Source organism: Sceloporus undulatus, chromosome 5 (assembly GCF_019175285.1).
Source record: "Sceloporus undulatus isolate JIND9_A2432 ecotype Alabama chromosome 5, SceUnd_v1.1, whole genome shotgun sequence".
NCBI classification, from domain to species: Eukaryota; Metazoa; Chordata; class Lepidosauria; order Squamata; family Phrynosomatidae; genus Sceloporus; species Sceloporus undulatus.
The window spans coordinates 180760330-180780164 of NC_056526.1; the positions used below are offsets into that span (position 1 = coordinate 180760330).

Consider the following 19835-nt stretch of genomic DNA (forward strand, 5'->3'; position numbering starts at 1 on the left):
GCAACTCTGAGTTTGGATAGCAGCTCTCTTAGCAATGATTAGTTCATCTTGCTTGCACAGGAATGCGTAACTTGGTATTCAAGCTTTTATAAAACAAGGTGAAGATTCAGCCAAACTTTTCTGGCACACAGGTTTATTTTGGCTCTTTTGCTTCATACTTGACTGCAGAACTTTGAAGCGCAGGAAAGTAATACTGATCTGGCCTCAGAAGAGAGAAACCAAAGGTTTAGATGGCAGATTTATTTTGGCTGACAGTGGAGCTGGCTTTTGGTTTTGCTTTGTCTTCTAAATGTCTAAACAGAGAGCTGAAGCTTTTCTTTTTTCAAATAGCACTTATGGTTTACAGTGGATCTGCTCTGGGTTGAAGTATCTATCTGGGGTGCGGTGATACCTAAATACTGTAAAGGCACCAGATCCTGTCTGATCTTGGAAGTTATTCAGGGACAACCCTGGCTAGTACTTGGATAGGAGACCACCAGTGAATATCAGGTGCCATAGGCTATATTTCAGAGAAAGGAATTGACAAAACAACCTCTGAATATGTTGCCCAAGAAAATTCTATGAAATTCATGGGGTTACCATAATTTTACAGGTGACTTGAAGGCACATACACACACACTCATATCCAAGATGCCAAACCCTATCCGCAAAACAGGAATGGAAACCTTCCCAAACCCTACCCATTTTTTAAAAATTCCCATCAAAAAATCTGTTTTTCAATCAAAATTCTGGGGGCAGGGGCACAGTTTGGCCCAAAAGTTCAGGTCATCCTGATTGTTTGCTATTCATGTGTCTCTTTTTGTTTTATTCTTTGAAGTGCCATTCACACTGATGGCATTATACAGGACCACTGGCTGCTAGTCTGTTCCTGGGCACAGTTCAGACTGCTGGTTATGACATACAAAGGCCTATATGGCTTAGGTCTGGACCACCTGAAATACTGTTATTTCCTGGTATGAGCCTGCCTGGATCCTGAGATCCATAGGAGAGGCCCTTTTCTCATTCCCACCATCTTCACAAGCAAAGTTAGTGGCAACATGAGAGCGGGCTTTCTCAATGGCTGCCCCTAGCTTTGGAAACTCCCTCCTTAGGAAGACTAGAATATGTCCCCCTTTCCTCTCCTTCCACCATCAAGCAAACAATTCCCAGAATTTGATAGCATTGAATTATGGCACTTAAGTGGTGTCAAACAGGATTATTTCTGCAGTGTGGATGCACTGTGGGAGTGAGTTTCAGTTGCCCAATTTCTGGTTGCTGCCAGGTACATAAGTATGACCCACTCAGGGTTGGCAGAGCTAAAACTAGCACAGAAGTTTGAGCTGCATGCCCATTCTGAATTATAAGGAGCTAAAGACAAGTTAAGACATCTGTTTATCAAGAACTGCCCTTTTCAGTTCTAAGTGATTCATAGAAGAGCAGGTGTTAAAGAGAAGAAACGATGACTTAGTGAAGAAATCACCAACTGAGCTGAGAGAAGCAGGAGGAAGCTGTCCATGTTATTCATAACAACAACTGAATCAGGATGAGATTTCACACATGGCAGGCGAGAGAACACTGAAGCACGGGGAGGCAAACTATACAGTCAGTGAAGTAATCTGTCCATTAAGGGGCTGACAGTATTATTATAAGTTCAGAGCAAGTCACCACCTTTCGCTCTAAGTGATATGTAACACCATTCATAATATTAACAATAGAGTAAATGGGTATCTTCATTTCTTTTAATAGCAGGTTTCCTCAAAATTTATGCCTCAAAGGACCCATTGAGAATGGTGGAAATTATTGACAGCAGAGCCTAGAAGAAGTCATTAATGACAAGTAAAGCGTAATTTACAACTGAATGTTTGTAATTATTTTTTTTGAAAAAATAAGTCATAACTAAATCACATTATGATTGCAACTTAATAAGGGATATATTTTATGGTGCAATTATAACTTTTTAGTACTTTTTAAAGTTATAGGGTACCAGCCTCATTAAATGATGGAGGAGGAATACCTTATGGTTCAAGTGCTGGCTTTGTTGTGAGTGTTTAGAATCATAGAACCATAGAGTTGGAAGAAATCACAAGGGACATCCAGTCCAACCCCCTGCCATGCAGGAACTCACAATCAAAGCACCCCAACAGATGTCATCCAGCCTCTATTTAAAACATTCCAATGAATGAGACTCCTTCACACTCCAAGGCAGCATGTTTAAATGGAAACAAGATGGAGGGGGAGAGATATATTTTGTGCTACAGGGTCATTTAGATAGCTTGGATTTTTTCATTTAAAAGTTTCTATTTCGATTACTTTCAAGAAACGGGGAGGTAAATGTTACTTTAAAAGAAATGCAACTGTAATGGTAACTGCTGAGACACACATGTTGCCACCTATTATACTTTGAATGTTATTTATTATTATATTCATTTAATTTCTATGCCATGTAAGCAGCAAGATGTACCTGAGTTTTGGTCTTTTCAGTGATGTAGACTCGAGTGAATTGACTCAGACTCAGGTTGGACTCAAGTCACTTCAGTGACTTGACTTGGACTCCACTGGGCAATAAATAATGCCCTGACTTTACTTAGCTTGTGACTTCTATATATTTTTAGCAGCCAATGTGCTGGCATCATGCACTTTTAGTGGCAGGCAAGACTCACCCCCAGAGCTTCTCAGAAGCTTTGGAATGCTCCTCTGATGTGCAGCAGGAACAGTCTGTCAAGCAGACTTCAAGCCCATTGCTTAATGCTTTGCTATTTCCCTCCAAGAAACACCCAACATCTCCTTCTTTTTCTGTTAAAGCTGGCTCTCCGAGTTGAGACTTGACTAGAGATTTGACTTTAAAATATCTTGCAAGGACATGAGACTCAATTTGAAACCTGATGGTAGAGTCCTGATACTTGGATTAAAAGACCAGAATACATTACTGGGTGTTCCTCTTTTGGTCTGTCTCCTGAGGTGCATCTACACTGACATAGAAATCCAACTTACTGATTTGAACATGGAAGTTGGGCCTCTCACCAGCTCCATTATGCTTTAGCCATTCCCACTGGTAGAAGGAGCTATGTTGGAGGGATGAAGCAGCCTTGCTTGTTTATGGTAAACCAAAATATTAAAACATTCTTCCTTAACCTGATATGCAAACTGAACCCTGCTTCACACAAACACTTTCTCTTTGATCAAATTATGTAATTGAAGTGTCAAGGATAACTAATCAGCTTAAACTTTTCTTCAGAACATAAGGGGAAAAAATCATATTCCTCTATGTTATGTTAGATTCAATATTACATATTGCACAAATGGGCCTGGCCTGCATTTATCACTAAGTTATCTCTCTAAACAGGTTGTAGGTTTTTTTTGGGGGGGGGTTGCTTTGTGTGAGTGTGAGCCCGTGTATATATTTGAAGGGCTTTAGTTGAAAAGAAATATTAGATAATTAGACTCCTTTTGATCACAATACCCTCTAGGTAAGTCTGAGAGCAGATCTGAAGCTGTGTCAAAGGGAAGGATCAAAAAGAGCTAAGTGTAAGACAAGCAAGCTACACAGGACATTAAAAAGTGGCTCCAACTTTATTCCCTGAGTTTTTATTTTTTATTTTTTTAAAAGAAAAGAATAGCTAGCAACAAAGACAACATTCCCTCCTTAATTGTTAAACATGCTGTTAGACTGTCAGATTTTGTGATGGCACCAAAGAAGCAAAGACACTGATCATTAAGTCGGCAGTCAGTCTGTAAGAGAATGTGCACACTGCCACTTTAAACATCAGCATAATTGCAGGAGTCAGGTAGGTAATAGATATCTCTGCTGCTACCTTTGATCTTGCTTGGAGATTTATGACAACATGTCCCCTCCTCAATATACGATAACCTTTATCATGAAGGATAGCTTGGTTGGAAACATTAAGCTTGCTTTCCCCACCTCTTCCTCTTGATTCCCAAGAAGTCACAGTCAAGGTCTGATCTGAACTAGTTTGGCTGGAATGTTAAGTGCAAGAAAAGCATTATTGGGATCAAAATAATATTGATTCTATATTTTAATCAAGATGCAAATTCTAATCATTAGATTAATCAGCTAAACTTGGAGTTAAGTTGTTGTTCTATGTGCCGTCAAGTAATTTCCAGCTTATGGCAACCGTAAGGTGAACCTATCATGGGGATTCCTTGGTAATATTTGTTCAGAGGAGACTTGCCGTCACCTTTCCCTGAGGCTGAAAGCATGTGACTTAGCCAGGGTCACCCAGTGGGTTTCATGGCTGAGCTGGGAATCGAACCCTGGTCTCCAGAGTTGTAGCACAACACTCAAACCACTATGCCATGCTGGCTCTATAATTAGCGAGGGTGAATTTCAGTTCAGGAATAAAACTAGCAATTTTTGCATCTTCCTCTAGCTCTGTGACTTGGCTGCTCAAAATTTGATCAAAATGTAAACAAGAACACATCTGGCCAAGCAGCATCAGAATGTGATCAAAATGGCAAATGTCAGTAATGAGGAAGAACACAGGAGCTAGGAAAAGCTGCAGCAGTTTGCTTTTGCCTGTGCCAACTGGAAAGAGTGGAATTTTACTCCCTCCTCTCCTCTCCCCTTGCTGAAATAATTAAGTGCAAACAGAAGTTTTCAGCAACAGAAGTAAGCTAAGAAAAAGAGGGGAAAGGTGGGAGGGAGACAGAGAAACTGGAACATTTTAAAAGCATTTGGAAAACTGGGAGGACAGGTTTAACCAGGGCTGTCCCTGCCAAATCGAGATAGGGTTGCTAATGGATTTGCCATTGTGGGGTTGTAGAAAGAGGCATGTACTTTTCAAAGCAAGACATATGCTGCCTTAATGAAATCCTATTCCTTTCTATATCACACTCTATATGGAAAATGTATGATCTTGTGGAAAATGATAAAGTAGCCCAACTGATCAGACATGGTTCTACAAATGAGTTTAAAAAATTGGTTACCATTGACAGAATATTTAAGTTCACGTTGGAGTCAAATAACATACCATACATTATTATTAACCTTTATTTATAAAGCGCTGTAAATTTACACAGCGTTGTACACGCAATCTTTTTAATTGGACGGTTCCCTGCCCTCAGGCTTACAATCTAAAAAGACATGACACAAAAGGAGAAGGGAGTGGTGGAGGGGAAGGGGCCTTTCTAGTAGGATAATACATATAAAATACATAGCAATACAGGAAATGATTCAATAAACAGACAACAAAAAAGCATCAAATAGCAAGTGACAATTATGCACTTGATTTATACACGATATAAATGATACCAAACTACCTGGGCTGATGACTAATTTTAAAGCCATTTGTTTTTGTATGTCCAGAGTCCCATTCACACTACACACAATTATAGCCCTATTATTCCTCTTTAACTGCCACGGTTCCATTTTATGGAATCATGGGATTGTTAGTTTGGTGAGGCCCTAGAATGCCCTAGATGAGAACTCCTAATGCCCCTCCTTAAACTGCCAATCGCAGGAATCCATAGGGAAGAACCATGGCGGTTTAAATAGGAAAAAATAGTGCTACAGTTCTGTAATATGAATGGGCCCCAGATCTTGGTGTGAAGAAGGGCTGGGCTTCTTAGTTCAATAGATGACATTATTGGAGCAACTTGTTATGTGTGGGTGAAAAAAAAAGTTGTTCTTAATTGTCATCACCTCCACTTCAACGTATGGTGAGTAAGAGATCTCCAAGTCTCCCTGTTATCAGTACCCCTATTCAAGGCTCTGGTTTATTTGCTTGAGTGAATCCACCTGTAATGTGGTCTTCCTCTAAAATACAGGCCTACAATTATTTCTTCTCTGAGGTTATTAGGGATAAAGATAAAAGAACTTGCCTCTCTGTTTACAACTAAATGCAAGCAGAGAGGATAACAATTCGGATGCTGGTGTAAGCAAATGATATGACTCATTATTGGGTCAAGGTATTATGGGACAGGGCAAGGCTATGTCCCTCACTTTGAATTGTGACTGGTCAAGGCAAATTCAAAGAGTGGGTGGCCTGAGTTATGAGCCACAGACATGAAGTGGAGCAATCCTGTGACCTCTTCGCTCTATTTATCATCCTTTCAGGGAACCGCTCAGTCCAGATCCTCACTAGGAATCCAAATTTGGTCATGAAGACTGACCCTGGCACAAATATTTTTGTGTGGGAAGAGTGGGTTGCTAAAAAGCGGAGTTTTGAATCTGCAGCAAATAGCTTTTTATAGAGGATGCACTGACCCTGGCTTTTGGCACTGATAGCAAAGTAGAAACATAGAAAAGCCTTGTGACAAAAAGTATGAGAAGCAAGAAATCCATTTTTTTAAAAAAAAAGGTGCTATGGCCAGAGCTTGGATATATAGTTGCCCCTCCATTTTCATGGACTTGAAGTCCACGGTGTTGATTACTCACAGAGGGACAAGCCCCATTGGCTAAAATGATGTGGGTGCCCTGAGAGCGCACAGCTATTAATTAAAGCCAATGGGGCTTGAATATATGGGAGTTTCCATTTTTTTTTGGGGGGGGTCTGGAACGGATCCTCGCAAAACGAAGGGGCGACTGTAATTTGTTAAAATGTAATTTGTTTCATTACTCATTACAGTGCTTACAAAGTGCTTACTGTTTCTGTTATAGTAATAAAAACAGTAAGCTTATTTTGTTGATAGTTACTTCAATTTTGTGGAGGTTCTTTGGACTTTTGATCACATGCCAATAAAATATAAATGTATTTTTTCTGAGTATGCTTTGGCTACATATTTTTGCACATCTGCATTCTGACAATAGTTAAAGAACATCTTCTTTTACTCTGTCTCCAAAATGTACTGACAATATATTAAAAGCTATGTGTGTGTATGTGACTTCAAGTCACCTGTAGACTTATGGTGACACCATAAATTGCATAGAATTTTCTTAGGCAAGGAATACTTAGAGGTGATTTTGTCCATTCCCTTTTTTGAAATGTAGCCTACTTTCCCCCTTAATTCCCAAACAATCTGGAAATACTTGGAAATGTCCTATTAAATGTGCTGGGGCTTAATTCCCCTTTTATGTACCATTTCCATTTCTTTGATATTACTTTATAAGATGGAAAAATCAGAACTATCCACAGTATTCCAAATACATCTGCAACATACAGTTTTAGGAGTCTGTTAATAGCCAATTTATTTTCAAGGCTTTTGCTAAGCTATTCAAACAACCCATTTTGGTGTGTGTGTTTTTAATGATACTTTGCACTGAGTTGATGTTTCTCACATTTGGAAAGGGATTTTTGTGGGATGACAGCAGAGAAGACTTCATCTGTCCAGAGCTTGAGAAAGGTACCTTTTGGACTACAGCTCCCGGAATCCAGAATCAGTGAAACTGACAAGTGGATTGTGGGAGTTGTACTCCAGAAAAACTATGATTTTTCCAAGTTACAGTTTTATTACAGGGCACCACTGATTTCATAAGCCCTTATCCAATAGGCACCAATAATGGTGTTTTTGCAATCCTGTTGCAAACCACACATGTAAATGCAAAGAAAGCGGGCACTGGAAAGAAATCACAGTTTTATGGGAAGATGCAAATTCAGCTGAAAATGCAAGTTCCCAAGAAGGAGTATGCTTTGTTATTAACTGCCATCATGTCGACTTTGACTTGTGGCAACCCCATGAATGAAAGACCTTCAAGACCCCCTACCATCACCAGTCTTGCTCTGGTTTTGCAGACTCAGAACTGTGGCTTCTTTAAGAAAGATCCAAAACACACTGCAGAAATAATCCACATTGAGACCACTTTGAGACCCAGGCTGTTGGCGGCTGGTGATTGTTAGAATTATGGTTTTGCTTACTTGGGGTTAAACCAGTTTAGCAGCAGCAACAACAACACAGCAACAAGCATGTACTCTACAGATATTTGGTAAAACAACTAGATCTGATCTTCTGGTAAATAAACAGGATACGTTGATAGGTAAAAAGAAACTTAATTTATTGCTACATCTAGGTTTTACAAAATAACTAATCAGTAGAGAAAACTGTACTTGGTAGAAGAGTTCCTAGAGCTGACTCTCATGTGGGTAAGTAAGAAGAAAAAAACATATTTGGTAGCATAACCTGGTTTCTGCATCCATGCTTGGTGAGAGCAGAGAGAGGAAAAGGGACAGAGAACAAAGGGCAATAAACTTTATTGATGCATTGATGCTAATACTCCAACAGCGATTAGGTGGTGATTTAGCATGCGATAATCCTTGCCTCCATCCTGCAGCCCAGTTGCAGCCTGGGAGGCTTGAGCTGGTTTTAAAGTTCATGCAATAAGTTTCAAAGTATTGTCATTTTTGCAGTGCAGATGCCTAGGTCATCCCATGAACTTCAAGATTGAGTAGGGATGTGAATCTGGGTCTTTCAGTGTCGATTCCAAGGATCTTTTCACAACACCCAATTATACTACCACGATTCCACTATAACTATCATGGCTCCATCCTATGGACTCTTGGGAGGGATGTTTAGATTTCTCAGCCAGAGAGCTCTATTGCTTCACCAAACTACAAGCTCTAGGATTCCACAGGATGTTACTATGGCGGTTAAAGTGGGATGATCATGCTATAATTGTGTAGTGTGAAAGGGCACCAGCACTCTACCCACTACACCATACTGGCTTTTTACTGTTATAGAGCATGGAAAATCTTGTATTAGGAGAAGGCTGTTTGATTTTTTATTATTTCAGCTGTGGGCCTCATCTTTCTCTCAGATGCAGCCCACAGGATACACCCCCCCCCAGCCTTTTCTATATGGAGAACCCTTGAAATGTGAGCCAAAGATACAAGTAAAGAGCTGCAGCAAGGAAAACAGGAAGTACAAAGTGAACAGAAGGGACTAGGCATGTGGCTGCTAATTCTGCTGGTGATGGAAAGGAAAGGGATTTAATGGCCAAAGTTTCCTCTTCCTCAGAACACCCAGTGAATTCTTTCCTAGCAAGGAATGGAAAGGAGCTGCTTGTAAAGATTTCACTGACACAGCAAAAGCGAGGGCTCGACTCTCAGCATTAAAGTTACTGCTGTAGTAGATTCCTGCTACTCAGAACTGTGGTCTATATGGACCATTGCTGGTCACTGAACTTTTGGTTGCAGGACCCTGGCAAATTTCCAGGAAAGAAAGAAATAACAGTAGCCATTGGGCACAAATATGGTACTAGTCCCTGGCATTCTGGGGGTGGAGGATTGCTGGTTCCCCACATCAGCTAGTTTGAGATACAGTGGGTTAGACAAAGCACTGCTGTATAATTTGACCTGATGTGCCAAAAACATGGTTTCATTGGTGTTGAGATCCACCCTCAAGATCCACCCTGAGTTTCAGAAGCTTTTAATTTAGTATGCAAAGCATGGGGAAGTTGCTTTCTTGGATTACAGCTTCTAGAAATCCCTAGTCACTATGACCAGTGGACATGCTGGCTTGGAAATTCTGTGAATTGTAGTCCAAAAAAGTAATGTTCCAAGCATCCGACCTTTCCAACTTACCATAAGGACACTTCTTGGTGAAGTGCTTTTACTATGAAATAACACTGCCTCATTCAGCGGTTGGACTGCAATCATTGCTAGGCTGGATTGTGATCAAACTAGTCAGTGCACAGTTGAGATAGATTATTCAAAATACAACAACTTTAGATAAGTTAGAGCCTGAACAGACAAGCCAAAATAAATCAGCTTCAGGCCACTTTGGAGGTATGCTGTTTAAATGACACATGCATCTTAAGAGGCCAGAAGCTGTGCCAAAGCTGCGCTCCAGTCCTTAGAACTGGAGCGTGGCTTTGGTGCAGCTTCCAGCCCCTTAGGACACATGCTTCATTTAAACGGCACACTTCCAAAGTGGCCTGAAGCAGATTTATTTTGGCCTGTCTGTTCGAGTCCACAGTTCTGTCAGAAATTTGATGTCTGGTTGTTTATATTTTGTGCAGCCTGATATCAAAATAGTGAAGCTGGAGTATTTTCTTGCAGCATTTTCTTCTTATAGAGTCATATAGAATTCTAAAGTTGTTGTGTGCAAGTTTTGTGATAGTTGTACAGGGATAACAGGGCAAGGAGACTGCTGTTGTTATGTACCTCCAAGTCATTTCCAGCTTATGGCTACACTTTTCATGGCAGGTTTTGTTCAGAGGAGGTTTGCCATTGCCTTCCCCTGAGTTGCTCAAGGTCACTCAGTGAGTTTCATGGTTGAGCAGGGAATTGAACCCTAGTCTCCAGAGGAAAGTTTATGGGACACCTTGAACAAAGGCTTGGTTCTTTGACCCTCAATAAGCACCCTGCAGTGTGGTTTAAGGCTCCTGCTCCCTTCCCTTTCAGTCCCCTGCTGAGACTACTCAAAGACAGCATCAGTTAGCTACAAGTATTTCTGAAAAATGCCTGCCTGAACCCAGGTATCTGACAGATGTTCTTGGGAGTGCACAATTTGATGGCTTCCGGGAACAGAGGTCAGATTTAATTGGCCCAGTGGCATTTTATGACCCTGCTACCCCCTCATGAGCCCCTTTTGGATTTTCCTCTTATATCACCTTACCTGGCCCTTGGAAAATTTAAGGCAAGGGACATGATTTGCATCTGTCTGGATTCTATCCCACTCCCAGAACTTTATAAATATGCTTTATATCCAGATAGCATCTGAAGAAGTGGGTTTATATCCACAAAAACTCATTTTAATAATAATAATAATAATAATAACAACAACAACTCTTAAAGTAAAGAGAGGCTTTTTATCAGTTGAAAGCAGAACTGTTTGCTTACTTAGGTGGCATTCATTCTCCTTCATGTCACCACCACAACTGAACAGCAATGTAGGAAAGATGAGTCTGGTCTGAAAACTCTTTAGCAACATCTAAGGTAAAGCCATCTGACATTGATATGCAAAAAAGCAAGCTAGGTTTCCCCTTCTTCAACATGGGTCCTAACTAATTCCTCCTGCGTGTACGTTCCCCCCAGAATATGATCTTTCTTTGCGCTTTGTGTACTCTTGCAAATTCTTGAGAAGAATGTCTGACTTGGTTATCCGTGATAGCTTTTAATCCAACTCCATTCTTTTTCTTGAGCTGTCTTAGTTCGCATTATAGGTGTGTTTCCCAGAGCACAATGGGAGCATGAGGAAAGCTTATGGTTGGTGTCTCTCCCTCTGAGCCACTGGAGACATACAAGAAAGTGTAGTGAGAGGTCAGACTATGCATTTGGCTCCACCAACCATAAAATATAACACATAGTCAGTTGTTTCCTCATTTTAGGGCTTATTTTGTACACTGTAATTTTTATGTGGTACATTTAAATTAGTGTGGACAGGATCAAGGAAATCCTGTAAACAACTAGTCCTGCATACATACCAGAATCTGGACTTTAGTTTCTCAGTCTCCCCTCCTCACCTACGCAGGCACCATGGCGAACTAGCAAGATAATAATCAAAAGCACTAAGTGAAGTGGTCTGGGGATGTGGTTCAATAATAATAATAATAACAATCTAAAGCAGCAGTTCATGTCTTGGCCTACATGAATCCAAGAAGGAAAATTCAGAAATATGTCAGAAATAGCCCTCATCAGAGACATTTCAGAGCAAAGGTGAGTTTACCTACTGCTTGTCTTTGGAAATCTCATAAAAATTCAACATTTTAAATTCAAAATATTTCATTTCTACAGATAAGTTTTTTAAAAAAGGAAATCCTAGTGGGCTACCATCTTTCCCTACTGGGAACCATATTCTTTTAGGGGAAATCAAGGCTGAGAGAGAAGAGACAGGGAGGTAATCCTTGGGACGTGAACCTTTGGAGGGCCTATGCGTCTCAGGCTCTGGAGGGTGAAGAAAAAACAGCTACTACAAACAAAATCTTGGCATCTCAACTGACATAAGATTAGCTATGTATGTCTGTTGCTTAACTTCATCATATCCAATGCAGAAGTGCTAAAATTTGTACCTTTATATCTTTTCATGTGGATTTGTGAACAATGTTATTTTTCAATAAACATATTAAGGCTGGCATGCTGCTAGTGGTGCGCGCACACACAAGTGTACCTTATGTCCTTTTGGGGGGCACTGTAGAGCTTGGTATTTCTTTCCTCTGTCTGCAGCACTCAAGTCACACTCACAAATACACAGATAGGCTTATAGTACAACCTCTGATGGCCCACGTAACCATCTTGTTCCTTGTGAGCAGCAGCCAAGGTTGTAGAAAAATCTGGCTATGTCCCTGTAATTTTTAATTTAATTTTTTTAAAAAAAAAAACTTCAATTAAAAATAGCACTAATTTAAAATAGCTGAAAAATGAAAATAAAAGTGAAGTTTTCCCACTGCTATTAAAAAGCCTTTTGGAACATCCAATGAATAGCCAAAAGTTTATGTAAATAAAAAGGTAATTCTCTGCTGGCAGAAGGAAAGTGATTGTGCAAAGGCCAAGGGCAAACCCAAAAAGACTTCCTTGAAATGACCTTATTAAATGTGCCGCTTACAGTGGTGAGCCCAAGAGATCTCCCCAAAGATCTCAAAACTTGGGTTTAGAGTGATGCCAGTCTAAACCATTGCAAAAGCCTAGGAGCACCTCCAAATGAAGTTCAGTAAATGTGGTCTATAATGGAGAGTGAGAAGTCTCAGCAACTGTTGGTCCAAGGAAGTGTGAGATCATGCAATATACTGCACAATTGGTCATGCAAAGTTGCAGTCCACCACTGCAGCATAAGGGCACATCCATAATATTATGCTACAGAATTAGTGAATGAGATCTTGGTTTATGTGGAGGGTAGAGAAGAGCCCATGATCCATGAAGACTGAGCATCTGGAGTGTGTCCAGAGGAGGGGGACCAAAATGGTGAAAGGTCCTGAAACCATGCCCTATGGGGAGCAGCTTAGGGAGCTGGGTATGTTTAGCCTGAGAAAAGAAGTTTAAGGGGTGATATGATAACCCTGTTTAAATATTTGAAGTGATGTCAAATTGAGGATTTGTTTTCTAATTGTCCAGAGACCAGGATATGGAGCAGTGGATTCAAGCTACAGAAAAAGAGATTTCACCTAAACATTAGGAAGAACTTCCTGATAGTAAGAGCTGTTTGACTGTGGAACATGCTGTCTTGGAGTGTGATGGGGTCTCCTTCTTTGGAGATTTTTAAACAGAGGCTGGATGACCATGTGTCTGGAGTGCTTTAATTGTATATTCCAGCATGGCAGGGTGCTGGACAAGATGGCCCTTGTCTCTTCCAACTCTGTGATTCTAAGTTATGAAGGAAGGCCCAATTCCAAGACTAGTAAGAAATGCTGTACCATTGAGACTTGCTGCAGATAAAAAAAATGAAAATATAAACAGCTGCAAAGACTCCAAAGGGAAATGTGTGTGTCTGCCTGCATTTTACCAACTCCTCAAAGGCTGATGAATAAATGACAGAGACAAAATGAGCTTGAAGGCTTACTAAGTGCTCTTTTTTTAAAAAAAGAAGAAGAAGAAAATACTGTGCTTCAGAAAGTGCTTTCTATTAGATTTTGGTAATTGCCTTTAAAGTGACTTGAGGCCTTGGTCTCTCACCCAGCCTAAAAGCTTTTTTTCCTGTTAATCTAACTCAGAAACCTGAAGTATCAAACATGTCTTTAAATAAATCTGGAAAAGATGCAGAAGCCCCAGGGTCTCTCATCATGATGTTCAGTGTTTCCCCCCTAAAAGTGGGTGTTTGGCTGAATTCAAAGTCAGTAGCTATAACTAGGGAAGCTCAGAATCAGCTTTCTGCTTGGCCGTGTTTTTCCATCACTGGTACCAAAATATTCCAAGGGCCCATCCGTAAACTTTTACATACTTTGTAAACAGCTTAGTTTTTATTGGACGAGGGTTACTGCTAGTCACTCTAGCAATGGAGCTGAGCTGAACTGATGCATTGCAAAAGAAAATGGTGATGGCACACTGGCCAAAGTTTCACATATGAAAACTAAGACACATGAAGATGAGTAACATCAGAGTTTAGTCAAGATGGCACACTTTGGTAGTGAGGAAGAATACACAAGATAGGAGGGGCTGCAGCTGTTTTCTTTTGCCAACATCTACTGGGAGAGGCAAGATTCTATTCCTTCTCCTCCTCTCCCCCTTCTGAGTTAACTGAGTGCATGCTGCTCTTGCACATAGAACTCAGTGTATAGCAGCTGAAGTAAGCTGAGGACAAAGGTAGAAAAATGGGAGGAGAGGCGTGAAACTGGGATATTTTAAAAGCAGATTTAAAAATGGGATGACAGAGGATGAATTGGGACAGTTAGAGGAGATGTGGCGGCACTATGATAGCTTGGGAAGTCCATGATTTCATCCTAGCCTCACACAAATCATGTGCCTCTGTGATTTATTCTTCCTCTTCTTCTTCAGTCCTTTCACTGTTTTCTTCTTGCCTGTTTTTAAAGGAATTCCAAAAAGATTCATTTGATATATCAGTAAGTGATCAGTATGATTCTATGATTCTATGATTCTAATTGAGTATAACTTTCTGTTTTGCCCGAACTAAAAAAGCATGTTTATCAGCTTTAGCATAAACAAAGATACTAAAACAAACTTTAGTCTACTATGACACATGCTCAGATGTTTATGTATAAACTGGATTAGTCCATTGTGCTCTGTGTGAGGCTTTCACTTGAAGATGGTTCAGAAACTGAACTCGATACAGGTCGAGTCTCCTTTATCTGGAATTCCAAAATCCAAAATACTCCAAAACCCAAAACTTTTTTCATGGGTGGTTGAAACAGTGACACCTTTGCTTTCTGAAGGTCCAGGGTATACAAACTTTGTTACATGTGCAAAATTGTTAAAAATATTGTGTATAACATTACCATCAGTATATAACATGTATATGAAGCATAAATGAATGTTGTGTTTAGATTTGGGTTCCGTCTCTGAGTATATGCAAATATAAATATTCCAAATAGGTGACTGTATACATGGACATCACCTGATGGCCAATATAGAAATCAAAGAGACTATGTCACTGCAAGCAGAAGATGCAGAAACTCCATTCTCTCTGCAAAAACAGGACCAAGAGCAGGTTGTGGCACAGAACATGAACTGCTAATATCAAAAATCAGAATAAAGCCAAAAAAAAAAAAACAAAAAAAAAACAACACTCAACCGACAGTTGTGTAAAAATACAACCTGAAGAACATCCCCATAGAATTTAAAGACAATGTAAAAATAGATGTGCACTATTAAGCCTAACCAATCAGGAGCCAAAAGAATTCTGGACTGAAGCCAGAACATTGTTAGGGAGAAATGCAAAAAGACACTATCTGCAGCCAAAAAGAAAGAGAAGCCTCATTGGATGACAGGTGAAACTCTTCGAATATGTCATGGACCAGGAGTTGGCTTCCCCAACTGAACAGCAGCCTGAAGAATATTAAGAAAACAAAAATAAAGACTACAGATGATTTAGATGATTTAAAGTAGACAATGAATGCATTGAAGTCATTAGTCAGAATGGAGTCTGTGTCAAGAAATGAGAAGACTAGCACTTGGAAGGGCAGCTATGAAGGAACTAGACATAATCCTGAAGTGTCAAGATATATCATTGAATACTAAAGTTAGGATAGTTTATGCCATTGTATTTCCAATTTCTATGTATGGTTGTGAAAGCTGGACAGTGATAAAAGCTGATAGGAAGCTTTGGACTACAAGAAAGACAAATAAATGGGTCCTAGAGCAAAAAACAAACAAACAATAAAAAAACCCTTAACTCTACCTAGCAGCGATAATTAAAATAATTTAATAAAGACTTATTTATAAAATAATAATAATAAAAACTCTCCCTAGAAGCCAAGATGACTAAACTCAGATTGCCGTACTTAGGGTTGCCATACCTGAGGACCTCCAAACCGGGAAAAATGTAGGACAAGGTTTTTAAAAGTGAGGCCCTTTTTTTTAAAAAAAAAATCCTGGCCAGGCCGGGAAATTTCCTCTCAGGCCAGGAAGGGCGCGCGGGGGCCGCCCGTTGTCGCGGCCATTGCCGCAGTGGCAAGTGGCCTCCTCCTCCTCCCAGGCCCTGGCGAGGCCTTGGAGGACTCCGCGATTGCGGAGCTGCCTCCAAGGCCTCGCCGGGGCCTGAGAGGGAGCGTCTCCACGGCCGGAACTCTGACCGTGGAGAGCGCTCCTAGGCCTCAGCGAGGCTTTGGAGGCCCCCGTGGTGCGCGTGGGGGCGGAGGTGGCCGCGGGTGGTGCCATCCCGGTTTTGGTGCCAAACCGGACCGGGACCGGGTCGACACCGCCCAAAGAGGGATTGTCCCGCCTACAGGTGGGATATGGCATCCCTAGCCGTACTTAGCCTATATCATGAGAAGTATGATTTGGTAGAAAAGACAATAATACTTGATAGGGTAGAAGGCATTAGGAAAAGAGGAAGACAACATTCCAGATGAATAGATTCAGTCATGGGAACCACAGTCCTGAATCTGCAAGGTCAGAGCAGGGAAGCTGATGGCAGGGTGACTTCGAGGTCTCTCATTCAAAGCATCAATATAAGTCAAAGTCAACTTAATGGTAGTTTACAACAACAAAACACTGGATTTTTAGAATTAAAAATGAAAAAGAGAGAGAGAGTGTGTACATTCCTTTGATTCCTGGAAAACAATACAGAGCAGTCTTGTGGTAGTTTGTTTTATTTTGTACTTGCAGCAGATCAACATCCTGGTAGATGTTTTAGGACATATTTTGTTTCCGTGAGTTGACCAACACTGGTTGTATTTATTCTTTCCCTACCCCTTGATTTTCCAACATACCAAATGTCTTATAACAATTTAAAAAACCATACAAACAATAGAGCTGTTTCAAATATATATTTACTGGAAAAAACCTGAACAAGTTGATAATATTATCATTTTAAAGAGGCCCCTTATGTCTTGCAACAATCATTTATCTGTTTGGTATACAAGAACCACTCATATCTGCTGTAACTTGAGTTCTGCCACTGAAGGACTCTGTGGTATTGCCCAGAGACCTGTGTGGTCCTATACTGATAGAAGAGTTTCAGTTGCAGAGGTCTGACAAGATGCTTAGACACATTTGGCCTACTACATGGATAGTCAATCCTCTTCTTAGCTTAGCTTGCGTGAAGCAGTGTGAATAAATTGTTCCTAGAGATAACAGCTGAGATCCTGCATGGTCAGACATATATGATGCAAGCTCCATTGTCATAGCTACTTCTTTTGATTCAATTGCTTTGAGCCCACTTTAGAAACAGGTTAGTTGTCATCGATTAAGAGTTCAAAGGTGCAGGCAATTGGGATATTGAACAATGTGCCCAGTCCTCTCCTGCCAGCGAGGTATGGTGGGAAAAGCAGTTGCAACAGGAGTCATTGGAAATCCCCACCTTGCATTTCTTGCTGGAGGAGCGGGCTGGACATAGAATCATAAGGTCACACAGTCATTAGCCACCTTGAATCCCATTTTGGGAGAAAGGCGGGAATAAATCGCATAAATTAATAAAAATAAAAATACCATCCTTGTGGTAGTTAAGTTGCAAACAGATATTTTCAGAGCTTGCAATCATAGACTCATATCATTGGAAGGGGTCCTATGGGCCATCAGGAATTCCTTGTGTTCTGATGAATATTGATTGTTTGGTGGAATGACTAAATAATAGCACTTGCCACATGGGGATGCTAAAGAAGCAATTTTCAGTCATAGAGTTGTGCTCCAGGACAGAGCCACTGGAAATGAAGACAGAGGCAGATGGACTCTCCCAATGATCTTTTGTTACCCTATTTCCTGTTTAAGTGGAGTTAATGGGAGTACATGGATATTGAACTATGGCTTCTCCTCCTTCCTTTGCTCCTGTTCCTTTTGACCTCAGATGTTAACCTTTGTGGCTGAGTTGTGACTGAGGCCAGGAAATGAAGGCCAACCTCTTACCAGCAGCCATATGTTACATCTCTTAATTACTTCAGAATGAGGTGAACTAGCTGTTTTTCTGGCAAAATTCAGTTACATGTCTGCTTTTTTCAAGGAAGAAAAAGAAGTAAGAACAAAACAATTTCACCCTGTTCTAGCTCAGTCCTGTGCAATCCTGAAAGAATTAATGTGCCACAGTCTGATTGCAAGATGCTTTGCTGGCATACCAAAAAAAATATTGTCTCCCCAAAATAATGTTTTAAAAGTATTCTATTCCCATTATTCTTTATGGTGTTTAAAAATATTGCTCAGTATTACCAGTGTTGAACAGAATGTTGCTGCATTGTTCAGTATCATGGACTGATATGTTTCCATTACATTTTATTATGGATGGGAGGAGAGCTTCCTTTAGAAATGATCAGAGAAAGGTATAGAAAAAAAATTCCTGTTAAAATGCCCCCCAAAGCCCTTAAAGGTGGTTTTAAAAGTAACTAGAACTAATTACTTGTTAAATCAATTAAGTGACCTCATTATGTTACCTTGGGGAAACTGGCAATTAGCAAACACTGTTTCTCATGCTATGCAACCTGTCTGACAGTGTAACACTCAGAGCTTAGAAAAGCTATTTTTTCTGACTACAACTCCCAGGCTCTCTCAACCAGCATGCCCTGACACCCATAAAGCCACACACCATACCTGATCGGTCTGACCCTAAATCTTTTGCTTGTCTTCGAAAAGGTTCAATATAAATAGAATAGGATCATCTACTGAATCAATGACCATGGTTTAAGAACTATGCAGGCTTTTGTATTCCAAAAAGCATTTCATCTGGTCTCAGGCAGGGTACTGTGTGACTTGAAAGTGTCCCTCATTTACAGCCAAGGCATCTGATCCAATAAAAGTGAGCACATAATGAATTGGTTATTATTTCCCCCCTTAGGGGCCAGAGACAACACCAGCTGTCTACTCCAAAGACCCCTAATTGCCATCAGAGTGCAACTGAATTTTTCACTCTATCATTCTAAATTCATTTTGCTGTCTCCACCTGTTGTGATATTTGCAATGGGAGGGTTAGTGAGAGGCTATGATTAGAATTGGCCATTAGAGCATACAATCTGCATTATGAAAGCTCATTTGGAGAATGGCTGATGGTAAGGAAAAAGCTCCCAAGCAGATGCTTTCTGAAACAGCGAGCATGAAATGATCCCACTGTAGATCCTTTGACCTTGAGTGATGAAAAGACCATTTCCCCACTTGCCTTTTGACTTTGCGTTCCTCAGCCTAAAAGATGAAGGAAAGGAAAGAAAGGTCCACAAATCTGATCTGGCCACAAAAATGTGCATTTTTTGAATTAATGTTGTTAGTGCATGCAAGTAGGAAATGTTGCGTGTGAATTGTACATTTTTTCCAGATTGCTCCATTGACACTAGTCCTACACTAAGCTGGGTGCATCCAACAAATTATGTCTTTATGATGTGCCAGATGCTTGACAACCCTCCTGTTCTAAGTGGGCAGCTAAAATGAAAAGTTTATCAAGCCCTTGAGAGGCTGTTACATATGGATAGCAAGCTGCATTTCACTAGACAGATCCCATGTTTCACACACTTGGTTAACAGAATCCTAGGTTCCTGCCAGGTTGTGTCCATACGTTTGGGAAAATTAATTGAAAATCAGTCCCCATAAAAAGTTTTCAAGGATATGTGTTCATGGGCAGAAAGCAAATCTGGATCTGCTGACAGAGTTATGGGCTATTTACAGTACATTAGTCAGGATTTCCCATTTCTATGTATGGTTGTGAAAGCAGGACAGTGAAGAAAGCTGTTAAGAAGAAAATCAACTCATTTGAGATGTTGTGCTGGAGGACAATTTTACAGATACTGTGGACTGCTAAAAAGACCAGTATATGGGTCTTAGAGCAAATCAAGCCTGAACTCTCCCTAGATGCCAAGATGAATACACTGAGACTGTTTTACTTTGGCCATATTATGAGAAAGCATGATTCATCAGAAAAGACCATAATGTTTGGTAAGGTAG

General features: G+C 40.4%; 1 long non-coding RNA gene across 1 annotated transcript in view; it reads right to left on the minus strand.

Moving 5' to 3' along the window:
* Positions 1-2528, minus strand: part of LOC121931908 — a 10638-nt gene extending 8110 nt beyond the window's left edge. The window contains exon 1 of the long non-coding RNA XR_006104228.1: positions 2441-2528. This is a non-coding gene — a long non-coding RNA (uncharacterized LOC121931908). The remainder of the gene's footprint in view (positions 1-2440) is intronic.
* Positions 2529-19835: the final 17307 nt, after the last annotated feature.